Below are 16,968 nucleotides of genomic sequence, written 5' to 3' on the forward strand. Positions count from 1 at the left end.
CTCCAGGCACCATGCTAAACAACTCTTTACATACTACTTGTCACTTGTTCCTCTCTGCAACACCGTGAGATGGGTTTTCCTCTCCCAGTTTCGCAGAGAAGGAACCTGAGGCTCAGAGCGGCTGAGTAAATTATTCAAAGGGATACAGGTAACAAAAGTAAGACTTGAACATCAGTGTGTGTGATCCTTTTCCACCTGTTGAGCCTCTGCCTCGTATCCACAGCTGTAGAGAGACATATCCGTAGGATAGGGGATGCTCAGCCTGGGATTTCAGCCTGTTAGGTTATAGATGCTAGCAGGGTCAGGGTAGCAGCTGAATGGAACCAGATGCTTATAAAGGGTTTGTGAAGGATGGCTGAATGGAAGACAGATTAGGTTGGCGATCACCCCCCAACACCTTCGTGGAGGCTGAGCATTTGTTCTGCCGAAGGGCCCTTAGTTGAGGGGGGTGACAGGTATTGAGTCCTGCCGTCACTCTGCCCACTAGGCTGGGCACCTGCAGGGCTGTGGCTGCTGCTGGGAAAGGTGCTGGCACCGTATGGGCTGACAGCAGCCCAGGCCTCCTTTATTTCACAGCCAGGCCTGCCGGTACTCCATCAGCACAAAGAACCACAAGGGGTGGGAGGGAAGGATGTCAGAGAGGAAGCACAGACCCATTCCTTAGCAAGTGGAGTTCAAAGGAAGGTCATGATCAAACAAGATATTTGGGAAAGAAGAATCAAAGGTAATTAGGTGTCTTCAAAACCCCACTGAGTGAATATTGATCTACTTTTTGAAAGGCCCATGAAAAGCTAGGGAAAAAATTGCCCCGTACAGTAGAAACATGCTTAGATAGCCAATAAGTAGCCACCAGCATAAGAGAAAATGTAAATATTAATGAAGTGACAGGGCAAGGCATTTTAAAAAGGAGCTTTTTTTCTTTGAGTATCTTTTGTAGAGGGGAAGAAAGTCTTTCAACTTTAAAAGGATGTATTTTTCTTCTACTGTATACTGGAATTTTATAAAGCACTGCCTCCTGTCAGACTCCATGCAATGGACTTTATATTCTTTTGGAGAGAAGCATTTGAGAAGCTATTAAGGCAGGTCAGGCCTAAGGTGTTATGAATTTATAATAACAAAGGAAGGAGAAAAAACTGAGACAATAGAAGATGAGTTAAGACTGCCTTATTTTATGACATGATGAAATTATCAGGGGAAAAAAATGGAAGAGTGGTGAGCTGATGAAGCTGTGGTTTGGGGACTCAATGATTGTAAAGCCTGGACTTGTAAATGAAGAGATGCTTAAAGGAAAATGTGAATTCATGTTTTGTATTCTAACGTTTACTCAAAATAATCTGCCTGTGAGTGATTTCTGACTCTTTAAAATCAATTCTTAAGACAACATTCTAGGTAATCCGCTAAGTGAATCTTTCTTTCTATGTCTATTTATTTCTCTGTATCTTTGAAAAGTACTTCTGTATCTTGACCATTGTTTTGGCTGCCACAGTACATATTTTTAACCGTAGGATTGTCCAGAAATCAGCTTGCACTGTAAATGCATGATTTCCGTATATTCATTGACTAAATGTAACATCCAAGATTTTGAGCTTCAGAAAAACATTGTTCAAACAAACATGTTAAATGACAACAATTATATGATCATTTAAGCCTGATTTCTCCTTGGAGTTGTGAGATCAGATGGCATTGTAAACTCATAAAATGTTACAGCTGAAAGAGACCTTTTGGTTCTATACTGTAAGCATGATACAAATGTGAGGTACTCTTAATTATCTTCATCAATATGACATGGCCATACTTCTACATATTTGCAAATTAAAATAGTAAGTGGTAAATGGCTGTTAGCCAGGGCTCACTGAGACATGCAGAAATCTACACTTGTTTCTGAGCTCTGTTCCTTGGGCATTTCCTGGTAGCAGTTCTTTTGCAAATCTTGTCACTAGGAGATGAGTGAAAACAGGCAAACCTACCTAAAGTATAAGTCCCTATGCGGGGAGTAAAAACCAAATTCTTCCTGCTAACAATGTTTGATTACTTTGAAAAAAGTATAACAGATTAAGATATAACTCATATACCTAACACAGTTCACTCATTTAAAAAGCATACATTTCAGTGGTTTTTTTAGTATATTCACTATTGTACAACCATTGCCACAATCAATTTTAGAACATTTTCATTACCCCAAAAAAGAAACCCCAAATCTATTAGCAATCACTCCCCATTACCCTCCTCCTCCCAGCCTCTGACAACCACTAATCTACTTTATATCTCTGTAGATTTGCCTGTTCTAGATATTTTACATAAATGGAGTCATACAATGTGAGGTCTCTTGTAACTAGCTTCTTCCACTTAGCATGATGTTTTCAAGGTTCAAATGTGTTTTAACAGATATCAGTACTGCATTCATCTCCATGGCTGAATAATACTCCATTGTGTGGATAGAACACTTTTTATATGTACATTCATGAGTTGATTGACATTTGAGTTGTTTCTTCCTTTGCCTACTGTGAATAATACTGTTATGAACATTTGTATACAAGCTTTTGTGTGGATGTACGTTTTTGTTTCCTAGGAGTTTAGTTGCAGAGTCAAATGATAACTCCATGTTCAACACTGTTTTCCAAACTGGCTGCACCATTTAATACTCTTGCCAGCAATATAGGGTCCCATTCTCCATATCCTTGTCAACACTTAATATTATCTGTCTTTTGGATTATAGCCATCCTAGTGCATGTGAAGTGGGATCTCGTTGTGGTTTTGTTTGCATTTCCCCGGTGGCTAATGTTGTTGAGCATATTTTATGTGTTTATTGACCATTGAATTACTTTTAAACTTTCAGAGCTCGGTGAAAGAATACCAAGGGTTCTCAAGAATACCTTTGTAGTTTGTTAAGACTTACTGAAAAAATGACCAGAAAGATTCAGAAAGAGAATCAGGGGAGTAAATTTCTGGTAGAGATGTAGAAGAGTGTTATTAGCACACTGATAAGTCAGGAAGGATGGGCAAGGGCTACGTTCTTCTCCATAAGAATATGGGAAGTGTATCTGTAAGTATCTTCCTGCAAATACAGCCTGACAAACAGTGAAATTAACATTTAAGCTGTGTTGTTCTCATATTAGTAGCATCGGATAGAGAGGTGGTGACTGGCATTGATTTAGCTGCTTGTCAGAGTCAGGGGATGGTTGCTACACTTCCAGACACCATGTGTAGCTTCAAAGTAGAAGCAAGAGTTGGAGTGAGGGACTGTCCTAGTTGGATATATTTCAGTTTTATTTGTAAAGTAAGGGCTTTCCCCAGAACCCAAGATACTTCTACTCACATCTCACTAGCCACAACTGTTTCACATGATCACATGAATTCTCTAGAAAATAAAAAAGCTATATGAGGATTTAACATTTTTAGTTGGTACTAAGACATGATATGAAATATAAGGCATTTGAGACCTTTATTAAGACAATACTTCTTTCTTTTTTTAAAGCTTTATTGAGGCGTATAATTGACACAATAAGATACATGTATTTAAAGTGTATAATTTGTTAAGTTCTGACATATATCTGTATGCACTCATGAAACCATCACCACAATCAAGATAATAAACTGTCATCCCTTTTTTTTCTTCGTCAGTCTAGTTAGGGATTTTTCAATTTTACTTATGTTCTTAACAAACCAGTTTTGATTTTCTTATCTCTATTTCTTTATTTTTTTCTGCTTTATTAATTTCTGCCCTTTTAAAATTTATTTTCTTATTATTTCCCTTCTTCTGCTGACTTTGGGTATTACTTGCTATTATTTTCTCTAGTTTATTATGATGAAATCTGAGGTCATTGATTTAAGACCTTTCTTGTTTGCTGATATAGGCGTTCAGTGTTAGATTTCCCTCTCAGTTATATTTTAGATGCATCCCACAAATTTTGATATATGTTTTTATTTTCATCCAGTTAAAACTACTTTTTAAATTTCTTTTTTGATTTCTTTTTTAACCAAAACTTATTTAGAAGTATGTTATTTAGTTTCCAAATATTTGAAGGAATTTTCAGTTATCTTTCTGTTACTGCTTTCTGATCGAATTCTGCCTTGGTCAGAAAATAACCTTTGTATCATTTAAATACCTTTAACTTCATTCAGACTTTTTTATGGCCCATATATAGCCAATCTTGGTACATATTTTGTGTGCACTTGAGTGTATGTATTCTGCTGTCGTTGTGTGGGGTATTCTATAAATATCAATTAGGTCAAGTTGGTTGATAGTGTTATTCATGTCTTCTGTAGCATTACCAATTCTCTGTCTACCTGTTCTATCAATTATTAAGAGGGGAATGTTGAACTCTATGACTGTAATTGTGGATTAAGAACAATAGTGTTCTTAAGGTAGAAATAATATTCATTTATTCATTACTTCATAGTGCCAGCTTCTGGGAATGTAAGGACGAATAAGGAAAATGTGGCTCCTAATAATCATGGAACATATAGTGAAGCACAGTGCATCATTCCTTAAAATAGCTCTGATTCGCCCTTTTTTTTTAAAATTTCCACTGGACCTTCCTACCTAGCCTGGTCACCCTCCATGCAAAATATACATGCAAGTGTATTTTTTTCTTTATTTCTTCTTCTCTCTGAGCCATTCTTCCTACTATTGTTTGGCTAATGTTCTAAGGACAGTTTTTAATCGTATTCCTCCATCCTTCTCAATCCAGGCTCTAGCACAATGACTCACGGAGTTGCCATGCATACTCGTCATTCACACTTTGCATCTGATAAAAGAACTCTTTATTTGGCCTCCTTGTCTTAGAGTTTCTTTTGAGATAATGCCTAAACTAACCATGCTCTGTTAATCCTTATTCTCTACCACTTCTTGATATAAATGATTTTTTTCTGTTCCCTCCAGGCACAAATCATCTCTGCATATCCTGACCTCTTCATTAGGTGTGGATTACATGAGGTTATACATCTTTTCAACTAATAGGACACCCGTAAGTAGTTAATATTTTAAATGACAGATTTCATTTATTATTCCACTTTCTGTCTCTTCATGGCCAACATTGGTACTTTGTTTGGTTATACACATAGTAGGAAACCAACATTTTGTTGAATTTAATTGAAGTACTATTCTTTCCTATTTTAAATCATTTGCCTCCATTTTGCTTTGAAAAATTATTATGAACAGAATAAACACATAATATTTATATTTCAGTAAGTGCATACCTCTTAAAAAGTTAAGAAAGCACACCACTTTGCAGTTATAATGTCATAACTCACCAGGGGAAAAATACTTCTTAAAGGAAGGCAGGAAGCAACTTATCCAAAGTTTTAAAGTATTTAGTCTTCAGTTGTAAATACTGTCTCAGAAGATTGAAAATGGCATCATTTTTTTTTTTTTTTGCGGTACGCGGGCCTCCTACTGTTGTGGCCTCTCTCGTTGTGGAGCACAGGCTCTGGACGCTCAGGCTCAGCGGCCACGTCTCACGGGCCCAGCTGCTCCGCGGCATGTGGGATCTTCCCGGACCGGGGCATGAACCCGCGTCCCCTGAATCGGCAGGCGGACTCTCAACCACTGCGCCACCAGGGAAGCCCCCATGGCATCTATTTTTAATCTTTGAAATCTTCTTTCTTTTCAGCCAGGATCAATTTTTATATAGTCCCAACACACTTTAAGGAAACAATGCACTATACCCTAGACTTCTTTGAACGTTTACACCATCGCTCATATCAGCAGGAGGTTTCTTGGAATTCAACAGTAATTTTTATGACCGTACACTCTTTATACAGTGTTGCACACTCTTTTCTTATTCTGAATTAGTTTTTCAAAAGAAGGGGATAAGCGCACTCCTCATGTAATAAAAAATGAACAACACCTTCTGGCCTTACTCAATTGTAGGGAATGGGTGTTCATGAAGATATGAAAGAAAGGAAAGAGCAGTTTTTACCATAGTGTGAGGACATATATATATTAAAAATAACAGCAGCAACAACACAAACTATTGGATTTGTAGAAACTTCTTGAAGAATAGGAGAAAAAGCTTAGTGATTTGGGGTTTGTCAAAGATTTTTAACAAGACACAAAAAGCAAAAAAACTGTAAAGGAAAAAATTGTTTTTGCTCTTTTAGAAGCACAGTTAAAAAAAACCGAAAATGCAGGATACAGACTGGGATAAAATACTTGCCAAACAGATAGCAAACAAAGGACTGTATCTAGACTATGTAAAGAACTTATGTAACTCAATAAGAAGAAAAGTAACCCAATGGAAATGGGGTACAGATTTAAACAGATGTTCCACCAAAGAACATACACAAATGGAAGATAAGCACATGAAAAGATGCTCAACATCATTTTCATTGTGGAAATGTGCATTTAAACCACACGGAGATAGGCACATCCCCTAGAAAACTTACATTAAAAAACCTGAAAATACCAAGTGCTTTTGCGTATCTGGAACAACTGGGTCTCATATATAACTGGTGGGAATGCAAAATGGTACTGCTGCTTTGGAAAACAGTTTAATCGTTTCCTAAGAAATTAAACATACATTCCTTAACCTATGGCCCAGCCACTGTATTTCTAGGTGTTTACCCAAGAATAAAGAAAGCATATGTCCGCACAAAAGAACTATACATGAATGTTCCCTGGAGCTTTATTTGTAATAGCCCCAAACTGGAAACAACAAAGATACCTAGCAACAGATAAATGGATAAACAAATTGTGAAATCCATACAATGGAAAACTACTTGACAATAAAACAGCCGATGCATGTAGCATCATGGATGAATCTCAAAATGGTTATGCTGAGTGAAGGAAGCCAGACAGAAAATGAGTACATACTATATGTACTCATTTTCATGTATGTAAAATCCCAGAAAATACAAGTTAACTTTCTAGCAGTGTATAGTTCATGTCAGTGGTGTCTGGGTTGGAAGAGGGTGATTGGAGAGGCATAGGAGAAAGAGATTAAAGAGCGATATAAGGAAACTATTGGGTCTGATGGATTTATTCATCATCCTCATTGTGGAGATTCTGTAGGTGTGAACATATGTCGAAAGTTATCAAACCATACCCTTGAAATATATGCTGTTTAATGTATGTTGATTATAACTCAACAGATCTTTAAAAAAAAGAAAATAATATAAATGAGGTTGATAGAAAAGAGCAGTTTGCAGAGCATTTGTCTTGGGAAACTTATCTCAAACTTAACCTGGTACATTTGCTCTTAGGGCTCTTGCAAAACTTGTGATATTTCTCTAGGTCTCCAACTGCCTACCGCCAAGCTGCAACACCTTAAAGGTGTTTCTGTTTCTCAGAAACCAGTATGTTATTTTTAAGCAGAATTTGGATTTTCAAGTTGGCTTGACTTTTTTTTTTTTAAAGTGGTATGGCTTTTTTACTTTTCAAAGCTGTAATGGCAGCTGTCCAGCCCAGAGGCAAGGATGTCTGGTGGTCCAGTGACAGTTCTGTCATAGCCTTCTGAGGAGTGGGCAAGATCTCCTAACACTCACTTCTGTGAGCAACGCTTGTGTTATACATTGATACTTGTGTTATACATTGATGATACTTCAGGGGGCCTGCTAGGATTGTAGAGATGTAGCTATGAAGGAATGCACATCATTTTAATGTTTTGAGGATTGATAAGCAAATAAAAGTTGAAGACATATCAGGTATCATCTGCAAATTGGATCTGATAACCTCTACCCCTTCCCTAGCCTCCAGCTTAATTCTGAAAGATGTTTTGAGGCTTTCCAAAACATCTCCCTCTTTATTTAGAATGACATCAGTACAAGAACATCTGTATGTCTTCCCATTTTAGCAACAGTATCATACTTTTTAAAAACAAAAAAGATGCAAAACACATTGAAAAGAAAAAGGCGTCAATGGAGGTGATTGTTATATTTATGTGCTATTTACCTGCCTCCTAAAGTACCTTAATACAATATTTTGTGTGAAGGAGAACATTAGAATTTAACTTGAAACATAATACACTCTTAAGCCAAGCCTTTTGACCTAGAATAAAATTTATGTATTTGTTTTTGAGTTACAGTTATAGTTTCTTCATCTAAAACTTAACTGTCTTTCTTCCTTGACAACGTCTATTTATGTTAATGGAAGTACATGGGGAAATGTACTTACAGCTCCATCAAACTCCATCATGGTGTTTGGCTGTGTAGGTTTACTTAGGGTATTAAAAGACATTTCATCACTTGATTGCTAGTCAAATGACAAGAGGCTATTAAAATACTTGAAGGCATTATAAGGACATAGATATTCTACCTTTATTTGATGATCTTCACTGTACTTAACTAAGATGTATTTCTGAGGCAATGGATTTACTGGTTAGAAAGACTATTGAAAAATAGGGAGCAGTAGAAGCCAGCTGACAAATGTTTATCTTTATGCCCCCTGTGTACTCAGCATTTTGGAATACTTCCGAATCTTCAAGAAACACACTGTGTTGAGATGCTTAGAAACCTTTTAAACTTCAACTGTCTTTTCTTTTATTCATGAAAGATGTGCCAAGGTCCTTATGGGCTTTAAAAAATTAAAACCTAAACAACTCCAAAGGATTTCTACAAATGCAAATGCTGTTAAGAGGAAGACTGTAGCTGTTTGTGTCAGGATTAATTAACTACAACTGTGTTTTTAATTAGAAGTGTCTTCGGATCATATCAACACTGCCACATCCTGGAGCCATCAGCCCAAGTTTTCAGATGCTAGTTGACACTGAATTCCCACATGGTATTCTAAGAGGGTTTACCAAGTTACCAGTAGCCAATGTCAGTCAGTGCAAGGAACACATTTCTAGCAATAGGATTTTGCTCATAAGTGTTAAGTGTAAGATAAAGTTCTTCCTTTTCTGGAACTGTGAAGAGTGTGAGTGTTATAAGTCAAAGGATAATAGGGCCTCTTGTCTTTCTGTGCCTCTTTTTCTTCATGGGTTAAATGAGGTTCTGCAACCGAGTATCTGCAATTCATGAGTTAAAGGGGCTCTGACAGTGCCCCATCCAGAGTAAGCATTCAATAGTTGTTAGTTATTCTCACTTGAAAACATTTTACTACAGCTAGGGAAGCTTAAATGATGAATTTTTTCAATATATTTTGTTCCGTTGTATTGAAGTAAAAACTCTTAGTGTAAATTAGTGCTTCTCGAGGTTGTTTTGAGAAGCATTCATTCTGCTGGATCACTTAATATGTTTAATGTAAAGACAAGGGGATTCTACAATTAAATAAGGTTGGGAAACAAACCCGTGATTAAGTACTATAAAGTTAATTTGGTTTTATTGCTTGAAGACTTCTCATAATATGCATTATGACTATACAAAAGGGTTATTTTGTAGAACTTACATGTTAAGAGCAAACTCTTTCTGATGCCACTTGTCTTTCTTGATATCTTAATAAAGTAAAAATCACCGTTTGTTTAGCAGACAAGGTAAAATTCCCCAAAACACTATATCTCTTATGATACAAAAATGTTTCTCTAACCATATGACACAGAGGAAGCCGTTACTGTGGGTGACTGAATTATTTTAAGACTGTATATGTTCATCCCTGGGCTTATGGCAGAACTGGAATTTTTAGTGTTGGGGGTGGACTTTTATAGTAGTCAGAGTGCTTTGGGTGGCAAGTAACAGGAAAAAAAATTTTAAATGACAGCTGCAAGAATATTTGTTGTCTCATTCTGTAAGAAATCTAGAGATAGATTCCCAAGTTGGTTGATTCAGCAGTTTAGTGACTTGTCACGGACCCAGATTTTTTTCCATTTTCCTGTCGTCTTATGTGGGCTGCCAAGTTCAAAGCAGTTCAAAGCGTCACAACCACAAAACAGTGACCAGTTAGAAAATTGGAACATCCAGTTTTTTTCCTTTATTCAGAATGGGAATATATTTCTGGAAGTCCCCAAACAGATGTTGCTTTATATTTCACTGGTCAACATTACATCACAAGTCCACGCCTGAAGCAATTTTTTGCAAGGAAAATAAAACCACTCTGCCTGGATTAGAGTAATGAAGATTTCCCCCTGCAGCTAGGGAGTAATCCAGCATCACTGAAGGATGTTTCCACCTGGTGGAGGGTAAACAAATTGGGATTTTCTTAGCAAGAAAGAAAGGGAGAAATGGCTGTTAAATTTGCCAACCAATGGTGCCTGTCACACGTTGCATAGGACTCAGATTCTTGTTAACCCATATAAAATTGTGGGTGCTATTTTCGGATCAAATACAATTAAAATAGTCACATATAAGAAAAATATATATAGGACTTCCCTGGTGGTGCAGTGGTTAAGAATGTGCCTGCCAATGCAGGGGACACGGGTTCAAGCCCTGGTCCGGGAAGATCCCACATGCCATGGAGTAACTAAGCCCGTGCACCACAACTACTGAGCCTGCGCTCTAGAGCCCACGAGCCACAACTGCTGAAGCCCATGTGCCTGAGCCTGTGCTCCACAACAATAGAAGCCACTGCAATGAGAAGCCCCTGCACCACAACGAAGAGTAGCCCCCGCTTACCGCAACTAGAGAAAGCCCACACACAGCAATGAACACCCAATGCAGACAAAAATAAATAAATAAAATAAATAAATTTATATATAAAATATATATATAAAACTGGACTCTGTTACATTTGGAGAGGCAAGAAGCAAGTTCAAAACTCAGCCTTATTTTATATCTTAAGCTGAAGAACATGTTAAGTTTTGTTACTTCTAGCAAGTTTGACTTGGTTTTGGTTTGTGACCACTAACAAATATAATTGAGTTTGCATTTTTATAGCTAAGTTTTTAAGAATAGTAAATTTTGCATTTCACACAGCAGAGCCCAAACACAGTCAGTACTCAGAACGAAGTAACTATGATCATGTACCACATATGTAAAACTTAGAAATAAATAACCAAATACTTTTTCTAAGTATTTGGTACTGGAGGCTAGCCAGATTGAATTGACCAATCTTTTCCTACCTGCTCTAGAAATTACCCAGGTTTTAGACAAAATCTAGACTTTTTTTTTTCATTCTGAGGATCAACTTTCCTATTATGTATAAACTTCAAGGTTAAAACTCATCACACGTATTTAATGAAATATGTCAGACAGCAAACTGTATTTCTAAAAGTGTCAACTGCTTATTTTGTACACCACAGTGATTTCTCTTTTTGTGTAGCCGGATTCTTCATGCTTCCCATCTGGGAGGTGGGCGCTAATGGGTGCTAATGCTCACTGCTTTGTGAATTAGGCATTGCTGGTTGTACCATTGACAGGGTCAAAATGATGCTGATAAAAAACATTCTTGACAACTTCTGTTGATAGTGTTGTCCCCTCCAAGATGGGTGATTAGAACAACTGAGTAATCATAGAATTTCCTTTGGATGCAAATGTCCCTTCTGGCAAAGTAATCTTTCAGGCTTGTAAAGTCCCTCATCATATGAGATAGTTGTAAAGGAAGATATTTTTAAAATAAAATATAGGGAGTAAAGGATTTTTTTTTCTTTTCCAACTACTACATTTTATCTTATTATGTTCAAATGGTGTTGAAAATAGTGCAAACAGATTGTATATACCTTTGCAATTTTCCAGGGAATTTTTACATTTAAAAAAGTCACCCTCCAAAAAAAAAAAAAAAAAAAAGCCACCCTCAACACATCTCTGTAGAATCAGGCAGTTGTTTTAACAAATTGATGGATTGGAAAACTCAGGCGTGAAAATGGAAACTGGCTTGCCTGTACTCTCATAGGCATTGCAGAGTTTGGTTTAATTTATATTTTTATATTTTATGTTGTCCTTTATAGTAAGAAACACAGAGATTTTATTATTGTATTTGTTTCCATTTTCTAGCTGGAAAAGCTGAATTGGGGAGTTTTGCATAACACATTCATGTTTGTATAGCAAGTAAACAGAACTACAGGAGCTCTGAGAGACCAGCAGCTATGCAAGATTTAAGAGCTCTGAAGTTAGCTGCGCCTCAGTTCAGAAGCCAGCCCTGCTGCTGAATGTATGTATGACCTGAGGCAAAGAACTTAACCTCTGCGTTTCAGTTTTCTTACCTTTAAAATGGGAGCAAGTTCATATTTACCCTGTAGACGGTTGTGAGGATTTAATGAGAACATGCCTAAGAAGTGCTTAGCATCCTGCCTGGCTGGCCCATAGAAGTATCTATAAACGCTAGTACCGCTAAAGTTTCCAGTGATACCATTGCTTTCAAAATTCTTAGGAAGAATGTTCTTGAAATCAGAATTGTCTTAGTAGCTTGTACTCTGACTTCAGTATTGAGTGGATGGAGTTTCCCACAGATGTGGAGATGGTGGTGTGTGCATCAATCTTGAATTTTGCTATTTAATAGGCTGTTTGAAAATTCACTTCGATCCTTTAACACGTATCTCCCTTGGCATGTGTCACAGGGCACTGCCAAAACCCGTCAGTCAGAGATATCTAGGTATGTTTTAAACACATTAATACACACACACGCTATTTCAAGGCACCGTGTTATGGGAGAGGAGATGGTAGGATAAAGAAATGTTATGATTTACATTGTCAGTATGCCTGAGTTTGTACCCACACAATTGTACCAGCAGTTCTGACCTTGTGACTCTACACAGCTGAACTCCAGCTAGCAAACCTGCATTTGCATTTGTATTCTCACCAGGAAAGTTTTGGAAATGTTCTTTCTGTTTCTGCCTGTAAAAATCTAGCCCGTACGTTTCCCCTGCGGTTAAGGACATAGATTTGTTAGTGTTGTCAGAGCCTGACGTATCCTTCTACTGTTTTTATTTCAGAATTTTACTTGTATTTGACTCCTGGGTGAGCAGAAAGTATTCCTTCCTCTTAGAGGCAAAAAGATCACTTTTGTTATTTCCTAAAGTTAGTATTGTGAGATTAAAAAAATACAGATTCAAAGACCTCTATAGCTAAAAGAAGCTTTGGAGACCATTTAATAAAATGGTTTAGAGATGGGGAAACTGAGGCTCAGAGAGGGGAAGGGAATTTTTCAACTGGGCAGTCAGCCTGGAACCCATGTCCTGACTTCTTTAAAATTAATTTTTATCAGAGTATAGTTGATTTACAATGTTGTGTTAGTTTCTGCTGTACAGCAAAGTGAGTCAGTTGTACATATATCCACTCTTTTTTAGATTCTATTCCCACATAGGTCATTACAGAGTATTGAGTAGTGTTCCCTGTGCTATACAGTAGGTGCTTATTAGTTACCTATTTTATATATAGTAGTGTGTATATGTCAATCCCAATCTCCCAATTTATCCCTCCTCCGCCTTACCCCATGGGAACCATATTTTTTTTTTTTACATCTGTGACTCTATTTCTGTTTTGTCAATAGGTTCATTTGTACCATTTTTTAGATTTCACATATAAGCGATATCATATGATATCAGTATTTGTCTTTGTCTGACTTCACTGATTTTCAACCTACACAATTTCCATAAATGACATTTCCACCTGTAATCAATACCAGTTAAATTAAGAACTAAAGCGTTCATCAGCCAACCACTTATTTAATAAATAGGGAACTGAAGGCTCAGAGCATTTCAACAAAATTCTATGGGATAATTCGTGGCAGAACTGAGAGTAGAATTCAGATTTCTCAGCTCTCGATTCAGCACTCTCTCCAATCACATGATGTAAACGTGCCCATTAAGGGAATTCACTCTCATTAATCCTTTTTGGATGTTGTTATTGCCCTATTCTTCTTGGCTTCTTCCTTTTGTATCTCTGATACAAGCCGTCTTGCAAACAGCTTAACACTTCTGTTATGACCCAGGTGACAGCTAAAGATGATGAATCCTTTACCAAGGTGATTCATAGCTCTCCTGTGCGGGATGAGGGAGCTTGAGAGACTCTGCTTCCGTTTACTTTCAAGCCACTTGTTTGTCCTTCTGTGTGTCTAGAAGAGTCAACAGAAATCACTCTGCTGATGTATGATCTGATTAGTGGTGCCGGGGCTTCTGCTCTCCACGGGAACAATAAATCCCACACAAGGCCTGCCCCATTCTCTGTCATGATGGCTGGGAGCCTTCCAATTTAACCTTTGGCAGTAAATTTGGGTCATCATCAAGCTTTCAACTTCTATAGAGACTGTTGTGTACCACTACTTAAGGGCTTTTCTTAAGAGAGATTACTTAGAAGTTCTGCAGTTTTACAATACGCCTAAGTCCAAATAAGGATGCTCAGGTTGAAAGATTCTGAGATCTATGAAGGGTTGTTTTTTTAAAATCCTGCTTCATCCCACTCTCCCTTCTCTGTACTCTTTCTACCGTTAGAGTTGGTGTAGTTCTTTCTGGCATCTAGTTAGGTATTAACTCTAAAGATAGGCAGACTTGAGTTCACAGTTCTAGTCTGTCACGTATTGTGATCTTGAGCAAATAACTTAAAACTTTGTGAACCTCAGTTTCTTAATCTGTATAGTGGGCTTGGTAATAGCACTTCTTATATAAGGGCTTGTGATAATTAAATGAAATAATGCATGTAAAGAACTTAACAGAATGCCTGATATATAATAAATGATCGATAAATAAGTTGATGATGACAATGATGATGACAGTAGTCGTGACATGTTTCAAAAGGTACAGGCTTTCATTTATAAGATGAATACGTTCTGGAGACCTAATGTGCAGCGTGGGGACTATTGTGAATAGTAATGTGTACTTGGAATTTGCTAAGACAGTAAATCGCAAATGTTCTCACCACATACACATACACACAAGAGTAATTGTGTGAAGTGATAGATATGTTGATTAGCTTGATGGTGGTAATCATTTCACAATGTATATCTTTATCAAAATATCACATTGTAGGCCTCTAAGTATATACATTTTTTATTTGTCAGTCATAGCTCAGTAGAGCTGGAAAAAATAGTCATGACGTTTTGTATAAGTACTTTCTCTGTAACCTTCATCGCAGTAAGAATAATGTTGTATGCTTTTTCCTCAACTTTCTCCTCCCCATAGCATTGAGCATAAATGCATGTCATGAGGGAAAGAGTATGTGCTTAGTTAATAAACACGAATTGATACCCACAGAGTCTAAAGTGACATACTCTTTGTCCTTGAGATATATGCTCACTTAACATCCGTCAAATAGTTAATAATTGCTCATGAACTAGATGTTGTACTAGGGGCTGAGAATACAGAGACAAAGGATAAATTCCCTACCTTCAACAAGTTCCCAGCCTAGTAGAGCTGAATGGATGTTAATGCAATATGATATTTGTTGCAATATAAGCAAGCATCAAAAATCAGGTGTTACAAGAACTTCCCTGGTGGTCCACTGGGTAAGATTCTGCAGTCCCAATTCAGGGGGCCCGGGTTTGATCCCCGGTCAGGGAACTAGATCCCGCATGCATGCCTCAGTGAAGATCTTGCGTGTCACAACTAAGACCTGGCACAGCCCAAATAAATATTTTTTTAAAAAATCAGGTGTTACAGAAGTCCAGAGAAGTGAGTGGGGAGAGGGGAAGGGCAGTTGATAGGTGGAGAGAAACTACTTGAAAACATAACAGATTATCGAGTTAGGAGGTACAGTATCATGTCTAGATATGATCAAAGTAAAAAATGATAGTGATAACACGATGCATACATTCTTGTGCTCTTGCAGGTATGTTATGAACAGAATGCTTATTTTTCATACTTTGAACTTTGTACAGCCAGTAATCTTGCATATTAAATACCAACTCTGGTGTTTAACAGCATAAACAGCCACTCTCCAAAAGGTAAAGTTGAATATGTTATTTTCACTGTAAGTAGGTTCAGAGGACTTTAGCTATATTACTTTTAAAAAAGAAAAGATCAAGTGGTGATGAGCCTTTCATAATCAGTGATCGGTCCATCTCAAATATCGACCTCAAATAACACTATAAAGTTTCAAACCAATTATTCCAAACATGACTACATGGAAGATCCAGGAATGCAAAAAAAGTTGGGTGAATGAGGGTATTTTTCTGTGCTTCAGTTTCACCATCTACTAGCAGAGTCTGAAATGCCATACCAACGGTCCTGATTAAATAACATAAACTAGTACACACACTTGGAAAAGTATAAAGAATTCCGGTTTTCGTCATCATTGTTATTTTTGCCTAAAAATTTGTTGCAGAGAGAGAGGGCTCACTTCTACCTTATCTTGGGTTTCTGGAGAGTGAAATTTCCAGCAATATTGCATTTATATAAATTTCTTTATTGCATATCTTAGTGGCGGCTGTTTAGGTTACAAGTAACAGATACTGATTCCAACTAATTTAATCCAAAAAAAGTAATTTATTGGAAAAATACAGGGTTATTTCATAAAATTTTAAAGCAGGAAGCTCAGCTAGGCCTTGGAAGGGACTGGAAGGAGGGTCTGGAGCTCTCTGTGTGTCTGCTTTCTGCATCAATCATTCTACAGCAAAAAGAGGCTCCCCCCAATGGTGTCCTTAGCTCCCAGACAGTATTAGCTCAAACCATTCAGAGATTCTAAATTCCCAGATGAGAGAAGCTGATTGATAGACCTTGGGTCACATGTCTATCCCTTGTCCAATCAGAACCAGAGAATTGGGTTGATTTGGCACAGACTAGACTAGAGAGGGGCGTGTGTGCACTAGCATGCAGCCTCAGAGAGGGTCAGGCAGATTACCCCGATGTTATCTTCTCTAGGGGAAAGCATTCCAGGAACCCAGGGTAGTTAGAAAAGGATGCTGTCATGCACAGGATGGAAGGAAAGTGCTTGGGCAATCAAGCTTAGTGATGCATTTAGGATGGGGAGGGATTTATAAGGCAAGCTTCAGGCACTAGCAGCTGATTCCACCTTCCCTGCAGCCTTCTGTCAGGGAGTGTTCATTAGAAGGACTCACTGGTTCAGGTTCTTCCCCTCAGAAGCGACTGTCAAGTGAGCTCTCTCATTCAGAACCCGACGGGGCATGCTGGCTGTAGATCTCCCTGAAGCCCTTGGTGGGGAAGCCACATTCTTCCTTTCTCTGCCATCTGAGATCTCCTGATGGGCAGCCTCAACAGGAAAAGTCGT

The 16,968-nt window shown here is 37.7% G+C and overlaps 1 protein-coding gene across 20 annotated transcripts in view; it reads left to right on the forward strand.

Moving 5' to 3' along the window:
* Window positions 1-16,968, forward strand: part of SGCD (sarcoglycan delta) — a 1,717,585-nt gene that overhangs the window by 844,962 nt on the left and 855,655 nt on the right. For all 20 annotated transcript variants that reach the window (XR_013827577.1, XM_079916704.1, XM_079916702.1 and 17 more), the window contains 2 exons: window positions 4,883-4,967; window positions 11,803-11,959. The gene's annotated coding sequence lies outside the window, so the exon portion shown is untranslated. The remainder of the gene's footprint in view (window positions 1-4,882; window positions 4,968-11,802; window positions 11,960-16,968) is intronic.

Source organism: Stenella coeruleoalba (assembly GCF_951394435.1).
Source record: "Stenella coeruleoalba genome assembly, chromosome: 3".
NCBI classification, from domain to species: domain Eukaryota; kingdom Metazoa; phylum Chordata; class Mammalia; order Artiodactyla; family Delphinidae; genus Stenella; species Stenella coeruleoalba.